General features: G+C 46.7%; 1 long non-coding RNA gene across 1 annotated transcript in view; it reads left to right on the top strand.

Moving 5' to 3' along the window:
* Window positions 1–12,941, top strand: part of LOC138785665 (uncharacterized) — a 62,518-nt gene extending 49,577 nt beyond the window's left edge. Inside the window, exons 4-5 of the long non-coding RNA XR_011362137.1 lie at window positions 8,663–8,843; window positions 11,661–12,941. This is a non-coding gene — a long non-coding RNA (uncharacterized lncRNA). The remainder of the gene's footprint in view (window positions 1–8,662; window positions 8,844–11,660) is intronic.
* Window positions 12,942–13,241: the final 300 nt, after the last annotated feature.

Below are 13,241 nucleotides of genomic sequence, written 5' to 3'. Positions count from 1 at the left end.
CCGGCGCGCGCGTCCCCACCTCCTAGGGTGCGCGCGTGTCGGCTGTTTTAAATTTAAAGAGCCAGTCCGCCCCTAATTGGAAGTTGCACTAATCACTTCCTATAAATTCCAGCATGCCCTGTCCCTCGTGTTGGAGCCTCTACATGCTTTTCATAGCGTTTGGCCCAGCTCCCTGTTGTTCCTGACCTCAGTCCTTGTTCCTAGTTCCTGTCCGCTGGCCCGGTCCCTAGTCCCTGTCCGCTGCTTACCCATTGTTCCTGAGCACTGCCTGCCACCTGCGGTTACGCCTACAGACCTCTGCCTGCACTTCTGCCTACTGCTCCTGCCACGCCTCGCCTGCTGTCACTAGCAACCAAGCCAGGGGTAGCGACCTGGGGGCCGCCTGCCGCAGCAAGTCCATCATGCGGCGGGCTCTGGTGAAAACCAGTGGCCCCTTAGACTCCGCTCCCTGGTGCGGTTACTGCCATCACTAGTGAGGGTTCAGTGGATCCATGACTCCAGGCGTTACAGTAGGCTCCAACCATGGATCCCGGCGAGGTGCCTGATATCCGTGACGTAGCCCGAGTGGTCGCCCAACAGGCGCAACAGATCCAGCAACAGTCGCAGCAGATTCAGCAACTGACTGCCGCCTTAGAGCAGCATACTACAGCCCAGCGCTCACCACCTTCTGCAGCCCCTTCGAGACTTCGACTGGCTCTCCCGAGTAAATACGGAGGCGATCCCAAGTTGTGCAGAGGATTCCTGACTCAATGCACCATGCATATTGAACTTCAGTAGTCAGTTTTCCACCAAGCGCTCTAAAGTGGCTTTCATCATCAGCCTACTGGAGGGTAGAGCTCTGGCTTGGACCACGCCTCTCTGGGACCGAGATGATCCTGCTGCTGCCAATCTCCGAACCTTCCTGGCCGAGTTTTGCTCCGTCTTTGAGGAACCTGCCCGTGCGTCTTCGGCTGAGACAGCTCTCCTCAATCTCTCTCAAGGGAGTTCCACCGTTGGCGACTACGCCATCCAGTTCCGCACCCTGGCAGCAGAATTAGACTAGAATGAGGCCGCTCTAATAGCCACCTTCAAGAAGGGCCTGTCCAGTTGGGTGAAAGACGTGCTCTCCGCCCGAGATCTTCCTTCCTGCTTGAACAATCTCATCCTACTGGCTACCAGAGTCGACAACCGGTTTTCCGAGAGAGAGGAGGAGGTCCGGCAAGAACGGCGACTAAGCCTGCCCCGTCACCATCACCGGCTGGCACCGGTTTTCCAGAATCCTGTCGCTCCAGTACCCCAGTCAACTCCTGAAGTTCCCATGCAGGTAGAACGAGCTCACCTGACGTCAGATGAGAGAGCTCGTCGACTGGAGCTGAATCTCTGCCTCTATTGCGGTGGCTCTGATAATTTCCGGCAGAGATGTCCCCAACGTCCTCAGCGTCTGGGAAACGCTCGCACCTAGGTCCGGTAGGAGAGGCCTCCCTAGGTGTGAATGCTACCTCTCCAAGGTTGTCTATGCCAGTGTCCATCCAGACACCCTCAGGACAAACTCACCAGACTACTGCCTTCATCGACTCTGGGTCTGCAGGCAGTTTCATTGCAGCCACATTGGTCCAAAGATGGTGGCTACCCGTGACCCAGCTAACCCGATCCATGTCTATCTCCTCGGTCACGGGCGAGACTCTTACCGAAGCTGTACACTACCAGACTGCACTTCTAGTCCTCCAGGTGGGCGCCTTACATCAGAAGATCTCCTTCTACGTCTTGCGCCATTCCTCTTTCGACATCCTGCTGGGCCTCCCTTGGCTGCAATTGCATACCCCTAAGCTAGAATGGAGAACCGGGGAGATTCTTAGTTGTGGTCTGGACTGTCCTAACCGGTGGCTGAAGCCTCCTCAGCCCAAGTGCTCTATGACGTCACCTGACTCCGTCAAGCCTCTACCCGGCCTACTGGCAGAATACCAAGACTTGGCTGACGTCTTTTCTGCCAAAGAGGCGGACTCTCTACCCCCTCACCGGACATATGATTGTCCCATAGACCTCCTTCCTGGAACTTCTCCTCCAAGAGGTCAGGTGTACCCTCTCTCCGTACCCGAGACTGAGGCCATGTCCTCCTACATCCGGGAGAACCTACAGAAGGGTTTCATCCGCAAATCCACGTCCCCTGCTGGCGCAGGATTCTTCTTTGTGCAGAAGAAGGACGGTTCTCTCCGCCCATGTATAGACTACCGGGACCTAAATAAGGTGACTGTCAAGAACCGATATCCTCTTCCGCTTATCCCCGAACTATTCGACCGTCTCCGTGGAGCCAAGATCTTCTCTAAGCTGGATCTCAGGGGAGCGTACAATTTAATCCGAATTCGTGAAGGAGGCGAATGGAAGACCCCTTTTAACACCAGAGATGGGCACTACGAATACCTGGTCATGCCATTCGGCCTATGCAATGCCCCAGCGGTCTTCCAGGAATTCGTCAACGACATATTCCGTGACCTCCTCTATGTCTGCGTCATCGTCTATCTTGACGACATTCTGGTCTTCTCCCCTGACCAGCAGACTCATGTGACACAAGTACGTCAGGTCCTATGAAGACTACGGGCCAATCATTTGTACGCCAAGCTGAAGAAGTGCGTTTTCCATCAGCGCAGTCTTCCGTTTCTTGGGTATATTGTCTCCGATCGGGGTCTACAAATGGATCCAGCCAAACTCTCAGCTGTTCTCCAGTGGCCACGTCCTGTGGGACTCAGAGCTATCCAACGCCTCCTAGGATTTGCCAACTACTATCGTCAGTTCATCCCACATTTCTCTACCCTGGTCGCACCCATCGTGGCTCTCACTAAGAAGAAGGTGGATCCCAGGCATTGGCCACCTGAGGCCGAGCAAGCCTTCACTAGCCTAAAGTCTGCCTTTGCCTCTGCTCCTGCTCTAGTCCGCCCGGATGCCACCAAGCCGTTTTCACTTGAGGTCGACGCATCTTCAGTGGGCGCTGGAGCCGTCCTCTCGCAAAGGGACGCATCAGGCAAGACCAAAACCTGTGGGTTCTTCTCAAAGACTTTCTCCCCTGCCGAGAGGAACTATACTATTGGTGACCGAGAACTCTTGGCGATTAATTTGGCACTGGAGGAGTGGCGTCATCTCCTAGAGGGGGCTAGCCATCCGGTCAACATCTACACGGACCACAAGAACCTTCTCTACCTCCAATCGGCCCAACGCCTCAATCCCCGACAGGCCAGGTGGTCGCTCTTCTTCTCACGATTCAACTTCGCCATTCATTTCCGTCCGGCTGAGAAGAACGTGAAAGCACTTTCCCGAGCCTCTGATGTTATGGGGCAAGAGGAATCCCCTCGCCACATTATACCTCCCGATCGCCTAGTGCCTTTTGCCACCTCTACTCTTCAGAGAGTGCCTCCCGTAAAGACCTATGTGCGCCCTGCACTACGAAGACGAATTTTGAAGTGGGGTCATTCCTCTTTGGTGGCCGGGCATCCGGGGCAACTGATCTCCCGCCACTACTGGTGTTCCAGCCTACTCCAAGATGTCAAGGACTTTGTGGCTTCCTGTACCATCTGTGCCTGGAACAAGTCCTCTCGTCTAAGACCTGCCGGCCTACTACAGCCCTTGCCAGTTCCAGACCGTCCCTGGTGCCATATAGGCATGGACTTTGTCACAAACTTGCCTCCATCTGCGGGTAACACTGTTATTTGGGTTGTTACAGACCGCTTCTCCAAAATGTCTTCCTGGACTACCATTCGCTCCTCGTCTGGCCCAGTTGTTCTTTCAGCATATCTTCCGCCTACATGGCCTTCCTCTTCATATTGTGTCAGACAGAGGCTCATAATTCGTCTCCAGATTCTGGCGTGCTCTCTGTTCACAACTCCAAGTGAAGCTGGACTTCTCGTCAGCCCATCATCCCCAGACCAACCGGCAAGTGGAAAGGGTCAATCAAGTCCTTGGCAATTACCTACGACACTTCGTCTCTGCTCGCCAGGACAACTGGTCCAGTCTGCTTCCATGGGCAGAGTTTTCCTACAACCATCTGGACTCAAGTTCCACAGGCAAGTCACCCTTCTATGTGGTCTATGGACGTCACCCTCGTCCTCCTCTGCCTCTCTCTCCATCTTCCGAGGTCCCAGCCATGGAGGAATTGTTGTCTGACCTGCAGTCGATCTGGGAAAAGACTCGACAATCTTTGCTCAAGGCATCTGACCGCATGAAGGACCAGGCGGATAAGAGAAGAAGACCTGCCACAAACTTTCTCCCAGGTGACAAAGTCTGGCTCTCGGCCAAATATGTCCGACTCAAGATTCCCAGCTACAAGTTGGGTCCTCGATTCCTCGGTCCTTTCTTGGTGCTAAAACGCATCAACCCAGTCACCTACAAACTCCGTCTACCCCCTACTATGCGGATTCCGAACGCCTTCCATGTTTCCCTCTCAAAGCCAGTGGTCCTCAACCGATTCTCCAATAAGTCTTTGTTCGCTGCTCCACAAGCCATCTCGGACGACGTCTACTTTGTTAAAGACATTCTGGCCATGAAAACATTCAGAGGAAGACGGTTCTTCCTAGTGGACTGGAGAGGATTTGGTCCTGAGGAGAGGTCCTGGGAACTTGAGACTAACATCCTGGACCAAGATCTCATCAAGAGGTTTCTGCAGGCAAGAAAGAGGGGGAGGCCAAAGGGGAGGGGGGGTACTGTCACGGCCGCAGCGGCGTCCCGTGCTCCGCCTCTCTCTGCCCCATGCAGCCGCCGGGGTCCATGTGCAGGGACCCGGCACTGCTACCTGTTCGGCCCCGGGGGGGCGCCTTACCTTGCCCCGCTCCTGTCTCCGTTTTTGCCGGCCGGTGCGCACTCCCCCGCCTCCTAGGGCGCGCGCGCGCCGGCTGTCTCAGATTTAAAGGGCCAGTCCGCCCCTAATTGGAAGTTGCACTAATCACTCCCTATAAATCCCAGCATGCCCTGTCCCTCGTGTTGGAGCCTCTACATGCTTCCCATAGCGTTTGGCCCAGCTCCCTGTTGTTCCTGACCTCAGTCCTTGTTCCTAGTTCCTGTCCGCTGTCCCGGTCCCTAGTCCCTGTCCGCTGCTTACCCATTGTTCCTGAGCACTGCCTGCCACCTGCGGTTATGCCTACAGACCTCTGCCTGCACTATCTTCTGCCTACTGCTCCTGCCACGCCTCGCCTGCTTTCACTATCAACCAAGCCAGGGGTAGCGACCTGGGGGTCGCCTGCCGCAGCAAGTCCATCCCGCCTTGCGGCGGGCTCTGGTGAAAACCAGCGGCCCCTTAGAGTCTGCTCCCTGGTGCGGTTACTGCCATCGCTAGTGACGGTTCAGTGGATCCACGACTCCAGGCGTTACAAGTTGTCATCTCCCCCGATTGCTCAATCCTTCTTTTTTTTATCTGACCAGTTGTGCACTGTTGGTATTCTCTGATTGGATCTGGATTAATTTGTAGTTTTTACTTCCCCTCCTTTTTATATTTTGTGTCACCTTGTTATTCTTTAATAAAAGCTTGAACAAGACAAAAAAATGGTACACCTGTTTATCAATTTCTATGTGCCTCAAAGTAGCACTAATGAAAACTAGAATTTACCCTGCAAAAACTTAACTTTACGAGGCTTCAAGAATTTTAAAAAGTTGTGGCTCCCAAAATGTGCTGACGCAATAACAGATAATTATGTCTTTCCTTTATGTATGATATTTTTTTTTTTTGTGCTGGTGTTTTCTCTATAGGACTTGAAAAATGCTAAAAATATAATGGTCATAAATATATGTAGCATATCTCTTTATCAGGAAAAGCAGTGACTCAATACATTGTAATGCAAACTTCAGTTGTCTGAGGGTTGATGGACTGTAATGTACCGAGTACACTAATTCTTTTCTAGAAATGCTTGGTTTTACAAGTGAATAATTATACTTCCTCAAAGAACATAACTTTAAAATGTCAAAAAAGAATATAATGTTCAGAGTTCAATTTTTTTCTGCAAAGAATGTGCATTAGACCTTGATGTACAGTGGAAATAATGGAAACTTTTTACTGTTTTCCAGACTCTAAGCATATTCTGACTTTGTAAAGTATTGAATTATCTGTTGTCAATTTCCATGTGTAAGCAAATTAACTGTTCAACCTTCAAATTTCATGCAATATATGTAAACAGGAAGGGCAGTATTACATGGCCTGATATCCCTGATAGGCAAACAATGATCTGCTAGATTGACACTTGCTTATAGAGCCTATTACATGGCTCAATTATCGTGCAGCAAGGGCCGAAGACATTGTTAGTGATGTCCGTGCAGCCCTTCCTTTGTTGTACATTGATATAAGAAATATATACTTACCTGATCACATTCCGCAACTGCAGCTCTCACTTCTGGTGCTATCTCTAAAATGATAGGCCACACAGCCTATCAATGGTTGTGGTGCTGTCCCATCTCAGCCAGTGATGTACTGAGCAGTCTGTCACTGGAGACGGCACCATAAGTGAGCTATAAAGGAAATAGTAGATAGCTATGCTTTTTGAGGATGCTACCATGTATAGTGAAACATGTTGTAGAAGCTATATTATTCATCCTCACCAGCTGTTCCTAGTGCCTACATTATTTATTAACAAATAAAGTCTTTTTGCAGCAGCACAAAACAAAGAGAGTGGGTGCCCGCCTCACCAAACCGGACCCAGGTCTGGAGACAATCCAAAGTAAAGAAGCATGGAGACAGCACTTTCCAAAAGAATGTGGGTTTTAATGCACACCAGTGCGCGACGTTTCGGCTCTATTGTAGCCTTTTTCAAGCAGGTGATACAACATAGTGCAAACACAGAGTATATATGCAGTGAAGCATGTGGCAATTAATCAACTCATTACAAGAAATCATTAGTGAAAAATGTAAAAAAATGTGTCAAAACAGCATATTCAGTAAGTGTAAATACATGTGAGCATAGATATATATATATATATATATATATATATATATATATATATATATATAATACGTGAGATTATTATTATATAGTGTACATGATGATGTGTACAAAATGATAATCACTGTGTATAACTAATTAAACAATTGCAACCTCCCAGGTGCACTCATCTAAAAAGCAAATAACATACAAAACATAAATAAACCAGATACGGGCATACATACATCATGAACGCAGGTCCCGGGAACTGTGTGATCTCAGATAGGATCGACACACGTCACCACTACGCGCCGGCCTGCACTGCGCACGCGCCAGCAAGCCGGCAAGCCGAATCACGTGGCCGCACTTGGAGTATGCAGTGGCACGCATGCGCTCGCTCTGCGCGACCGGCGTGTGCTGCGCACGCGCTGTGCGGCTGATGATGAGTTGGGTCACGTGGAGGTGGGGCGGCCACGTGATTCGGCTTGCCGGCTTGCTGGCGCGTGCGCAGTGCAGGCCTGCGCGTAGTGGTGACGTGTGTCGATCCTATCTGACATCACACAGTTCCCGGGACCTGCGTTCATGATGTATGTATGCCCGTATCTCGTTTATTTATGTTTTGTATGTTATTTGCTTTTTAGATGAGTGCACCTGGGAGGTTGCAATTGTTTAATTAGTTATACACAGTGATTATCATTTTGTACACACCATCATGTACACTATATAATAATAATCTCACGTATTATGTATATATCTATGCTCACATGTATTTACACTTACTGAATATGCTGTTTTGACACATTTTTTTACATTTTTCACGTATGATTTCTTGTAATGAGTTGATTAATTGCCACATGCTTCACTGCATATATACTCTGTGTTTGCACTATGTTGTATCACCTGCTTGAAAAAGGCTACAATAGAGCCAAAACGTCGCGCACTGGTGTGCATTAAAACCCACATTCTTTTGGAAAGTGCTGTCTCCATGCTTCTTTACTTTGGATTGTCTCCAGACCTGGGTCCGGTTTGGTGAGGTGGGCACCCACTCTCTTTGTTTTGTGCTGCTGCAAATAGACTTTATTTGTTTGCTTGGCTGTACCCGGCAGCGTGCACATTGTTATTGACTTTGTTTTTGGGATTGAAGAAAATGAGCACACCGGATTTATTCTCATACTCTGTTGAGGAGGCTGATAACATCTCTGCCAGAATTTCGGGTGATGTGGCCTTTTTGGACTTACCAGTGGTGGAAACTGTTAAAAGGAAATGGGAAATGGAGTCCAAGAAAGCATTAAATATATGATTACATTTGCTTACTCTAAATCAATACTTTAAGACTAACCGCATTCCGTGAGGGATGCTTTCCCATCTAGCACCTAACCTATTTCCAAACAATCCAGGTTTTTGCAAACGATTCATCGCTATCTCTAACAAATATGCTTCAGATATGATTACTTTGAACATGGAATATTTGCATTTAGAACTTGAAACAGTGACTGTACGTGTGTCTGAACTTGATAATATCCTGAACTCCCTGTTGTCTGCTTCAGATTTACAAACTTACCTAGAGAGTGCCAATAAAACTCTGGATTCATTCAAGTCCCAGATTGAAGCCATTAAACGCCAGAAGTGGCAAAGAGACTTGGATGACTATCAGAATGGAAAGATTTATATGTGGCAACGTGATAATTTCTTTGCAAAAAAAGGGGTGGCTCCACGGGGGCCCCAAAAAAGGAAGAGATTGTCTCAGAACTCATCTAATGACCCTGACTTCTCCGATTCTGCTGTTTTTTTAGGACAGTTGGACACCCCAACCGGAAACCAAGGAGGGGTGGCCGCAAACATCAGAGACAACGTAAGAGCCCGGTTTGGTGGAGGAATAAAGAAAGCACCACGCAAGGAACCGAGTATGACCAAAGACAAGGATCAAACATCGACCCAACCGGGGCATCAGGAGACTCCACCAACATAGCAGTGGTAAATATATCCTCACACTCTTTGACAAATGATGAATTGAATGTATTGAACAAGGGACTTTTATTCTGTCCGGTGGAGCCACACAATTGGTTCCAGATGGAATTGGACTTGTATGAACTGTTTAGGGGTGTTAAACTGAAGGTATGGTGTTCTGAACATGAAACAACACGTGAAGCTTATACCAATAGTGAATTATCATTGTCCAATACTGGTTTATGTAAGAAAAGTGGTTTTGTACCCCCCTTGAATAATAGTGTGGTTGATACATTCATCTTTTCTGTAAACAGACAACTTTCCAACCTGAGGCTGGGTTCACACTATGTATATTTGAGGCTGTATTTGTGAGGCTGTATAGCAACCAAAACCAGGAGTGGATTGAAAACACAGAAAGGCTCTGTTCACATAATGTTGTAATTGAGTGGATGGCCGCCATTTAATGGCAAATATTTGCTGTTATTTTAAAACAACGGCTGTGGTATTGAAATAATGGCCGTTATTTACTGTTATATGGCGGCCATCCACTCAATTTCAACATTGTGTGAACAGATCCTTTCTGTGTTTTCAATCCACTCCTGGTTTTGGTTGCTATGAGGACCTGACATGAGGACCAAATACAGCCTCAAATATACATAGTGTGAACCCAGCCTAAAGGGACAGAACCCCACACATAGTCCTTCGAATCTCACAAGACCAGAAACGCAGGCTTTAGAATAACTCAGACGTAACAATTCACTTACAATCAAACCAGCCGACAAGGGTGGGGCGGTTGTAGTGATGGGTACTACTGACTACACTATTGAAATGCTGAGACAGTTAGGGGACACAGCAGTCTACGAACAACTCAGTGGTGATCCTAAATTTAGGATCAAGAAAAAAATTGACACACTTATCGAGGAGGCACATACACTTAACATCATTGACTCCCCACTAAAGGACTTCCTCATGGTCAAGTTTCCAATCACACCAGTACTATACGGTCTTCCAAAGATCCATAAGACACTGAATAAACCTCCAGCACGCCCTATTGTCTCTGGTATGGGATCTATCTTTAACCCCCTTGCGCAGTACCTTGACAAAATACTACGACCACATGCAACATCAGCTAAATCATACATACAGGACACTGCGGACTTCCTGCGTAAATTACGAGACATACAGATTCCACCTGCTCTCATACTTGTCTCATTTGATGTTAAAGACCTATACACATCTATAAATCACGAGAGGGGACTAGGGGTCATTCAACAGGTACTTGACTCTGATGACTATTCCAAACATGCTACTGACTTTTTGATGCACATGCTACGGACGATTTTGACTGAAAACTATTTTCTTTTTCAAGACTCCTTTTATGTACAACGTAGGGGCACGGCCATGGGTTCCAACGTGGCGCCGACCTACGCGAACATCTTCATGGCGGCACTGGAGGAGACCAAGATATATACCTCCAGCCACTTCAGCCATGTGCTGAAGTGGTGGAGGTATATTGATGACATCTTTGTTATCTGGACTGGCACAGAACAACAATTAGATGACTTTTTCATTTTTTTGAATGATATTGACGCAGACATTAAGTTTACCAGGGAGGCCTCAAGAACATCATTGAGTTTTTTGGACACAAGGGTATATATACATGACAACAAACTGACCACTGATTTGTATCGAAAACCGACTGACCACAATACTTTGTTGAGATATGAGAGTTTTCACCCTAGATCCACGATTGAATCTCTTCCATATAGTCAGCTCTTAAGGGTCAAAAAGATTGTTGAGGATCCGGTTGAATGTGAGACTAAACTGGATGACATGTGCTGTAAGTTTACGGATAGAGGATATCCTAAAAGAATTGTAGACAAACAGAGGCATAAAGTATCCCTTAAAGATAGGGAAGAATTGCTTTCATTGAGAGACGCTCCTTCAAAAAATCCCCGTATGGCCTTTGTAACGACATTTAACTCCTACAGCAAACAAATCGCCAGAATTATTCGTAAGGAGTGGGGATTACTAACTCGTTCATTTCCAGAGATACAGGAGTTTACATCACCCCCCATTATGGCGTATCGACGACCCAGGAGCCTCAGGGACAGAATGGTCAGGGCGGATCTTGGTCCGCTGTCACATTCTACCCAGAGTTTTCTGGGTAGACAGCGAACAGGATGTTACCCTTGCCTCAGCTGTGGCAACTGTAATACAATGATGAAAGGTGAAGATTTCATACATCCTGGCACGGGACAAAGGTATCACATTAAGCAATTGTTGACCTGTAGATCTGACTTTGTTGTCTACATTCTTATCTGCCCCTGCAATATGCTATATGTAGGAGAGACTACAGGACAGTGTAGACTACGCATAAATCAGCATCGATCCACTATTAGGACTAAGAAATGTGAATTACCAGTCCCTAAACATTTTTCTGAACACAATCATTCTGCCAGTGAATTACGATTTGCCATAGTCGACCATGTACCTAGACATAGAAGGGGTGGAAATAGATAAGCCAAACTGAAGAGATGTGAACTAGAGTGGATACACAAACTACAGACCCTCACTCCCAAAGGGATGAACATTGATTTTAAAGTAGGTCCAGCACTGGGACTCTGATGGCCAGATGGCTTGTTTAATTTTGACGACCCCCACATGAGACATGAGAATATGATACAACATGGTATTTACTTTTGTACTTTATCTAATTCTATTCATTTCTATATTATCTCCATATATGATTTCTAATATGTTCCCTAGGTAGGGAATGTCTGACATCAATATGACTTATCTATTATCTGATCTAATGTACCTTTTTTCTGGCATTCTTTTCAGATTTTTCTGAAGTTCGCAAATTGGACCAGTGAGACCATATAAGTGACAAGGGACCTGATGATGGGAACAGTTATTTATGTCCTTTTTTCCTTTTTTATGTACGCCATCTTTATTCTCTAGCACATGTTGTTTAATTTTTTTTATGCACTAGTCTTTGGTGGGAGAAATGGATTGTGTAACAATCATACGTTTAGTTTATTTGTTTTTATATATATGGTACCATACCAACCTTTAACAGTAACGTGTGGCGCTTTTAGGAACTGGGCCAGTGTTCTGGGAGATTTATGCTGGGGGAGCTCATGTGCAGTGGTGCCACACCACCCTGGGGCTCCGTTTGGCTTACGGGGTTCCCCGGGGTAAGGTATCCCAGACCTTGATGATCGCTGTACCATTGGATGCAGTGACACATCTATGGCTTGGGCGGCATAACAGCACGTACTGATGTCTCTCCCCTACTGCCGGACACTTTATTTGGCCAATGCACTGCTGTTGCTACTTGTTCACTACACGTTATATATATGGGAAGTGATTTTCCCCACTTAGATTCATTCCTTAGTTAACTATAACATGATTTTTTCTTAAGAACTATAATATGATTTATTTCCCCTGTACAATATAATAGATCTAATTCAGTAGTGATGTTACACTGTCCATTTTTTCTTCTATGGGCACTTTTTGCCCTTTCTCAATATGGCGCTTGGTGTATGCAGTGGCACGCATGCGCTCGCTCTGCGCGGCCGGCGTGTGTGGCGCACGCGCTGTGCGGCTGATGACGAGTTGGGTCACGTGGAGGTGGGGCGGCCACGTGATTCGGCTTGCCGGCTTGCTGGCGCGTGCGCAGTTAAGACCGGCGCGTAGTGGTGACGTGTGTCGATCCTATCTGACATCACACAGTTCCCGGGACCTGCGTTCATGATGTATGTATGCCCGTATCTGGTTTATTTATGTTTTGTATGTTATTTGCATTTTATATGAGTGCACCTGGGAGGTTGCAATTGTTTAATTAGTTATGCACAGTGATTATCATTTTGTACACATCATCATGTACACTATATAATAATAATCTCACGTATTATATATATATCTATGCTCAAATGTATTTACACTTAATGAATATGCTGTTTTGACACATTTTTTTACATTTTTCACTAATGATTTCTTGTAATGAGTTGATTAATTGCCACATGCTTCACTGCATATATACTCTGTGTTTGCACTATGTTGTATCACCTGCTTGAAAAAGGCTACAATAGAGCCAAAACGTCGCGCACTGGTGTGCATTAAAACCCACATTCTTTTGGAAAGTGCTGTCTCCATGCTTCTTTACTTTACAATATTTGTTAAATATTAATTAGCAGTGGAATAACTGTTGGGTTATTAGTATATATGCATACAGTGCATGAGTGTACAAGACACAGGAGTGTGTGGTTTTTAAAAGTTTTGCGGCGTACTTACCTTTGATTTTACGTACCTGATCTAGTGTCACTCGGTGCCCACAAGACAGCAATAGGCATTTGTTCATACCAGTGGATGAAGGTACCATTTCTCTAAAACCTCCACAGCTGAGTACCTAAGGGTCTA

This window comes from Dendropsophus ebraccatus, chromosome 3, assembly GCF_027789765.1.
Source record: "Dendropsophus ebraccatus isolate aDenEbr1 chromosome 3, aDenEbr1.pat, whole genome shotgun sequence".
In the NCBI taxonomy this organism is placed as follows: domain Eukaryota; kingdom Metazoa; phylum Chordata; class Amphibia; order Anura; family Hylidae; genus Dendropsophus; species Dendropsophus ebraccatus.
Note: the sequence above shows the minus strand (reverse complement) of the source record. Positions and strands in the feature narration are given on the sequence as shown.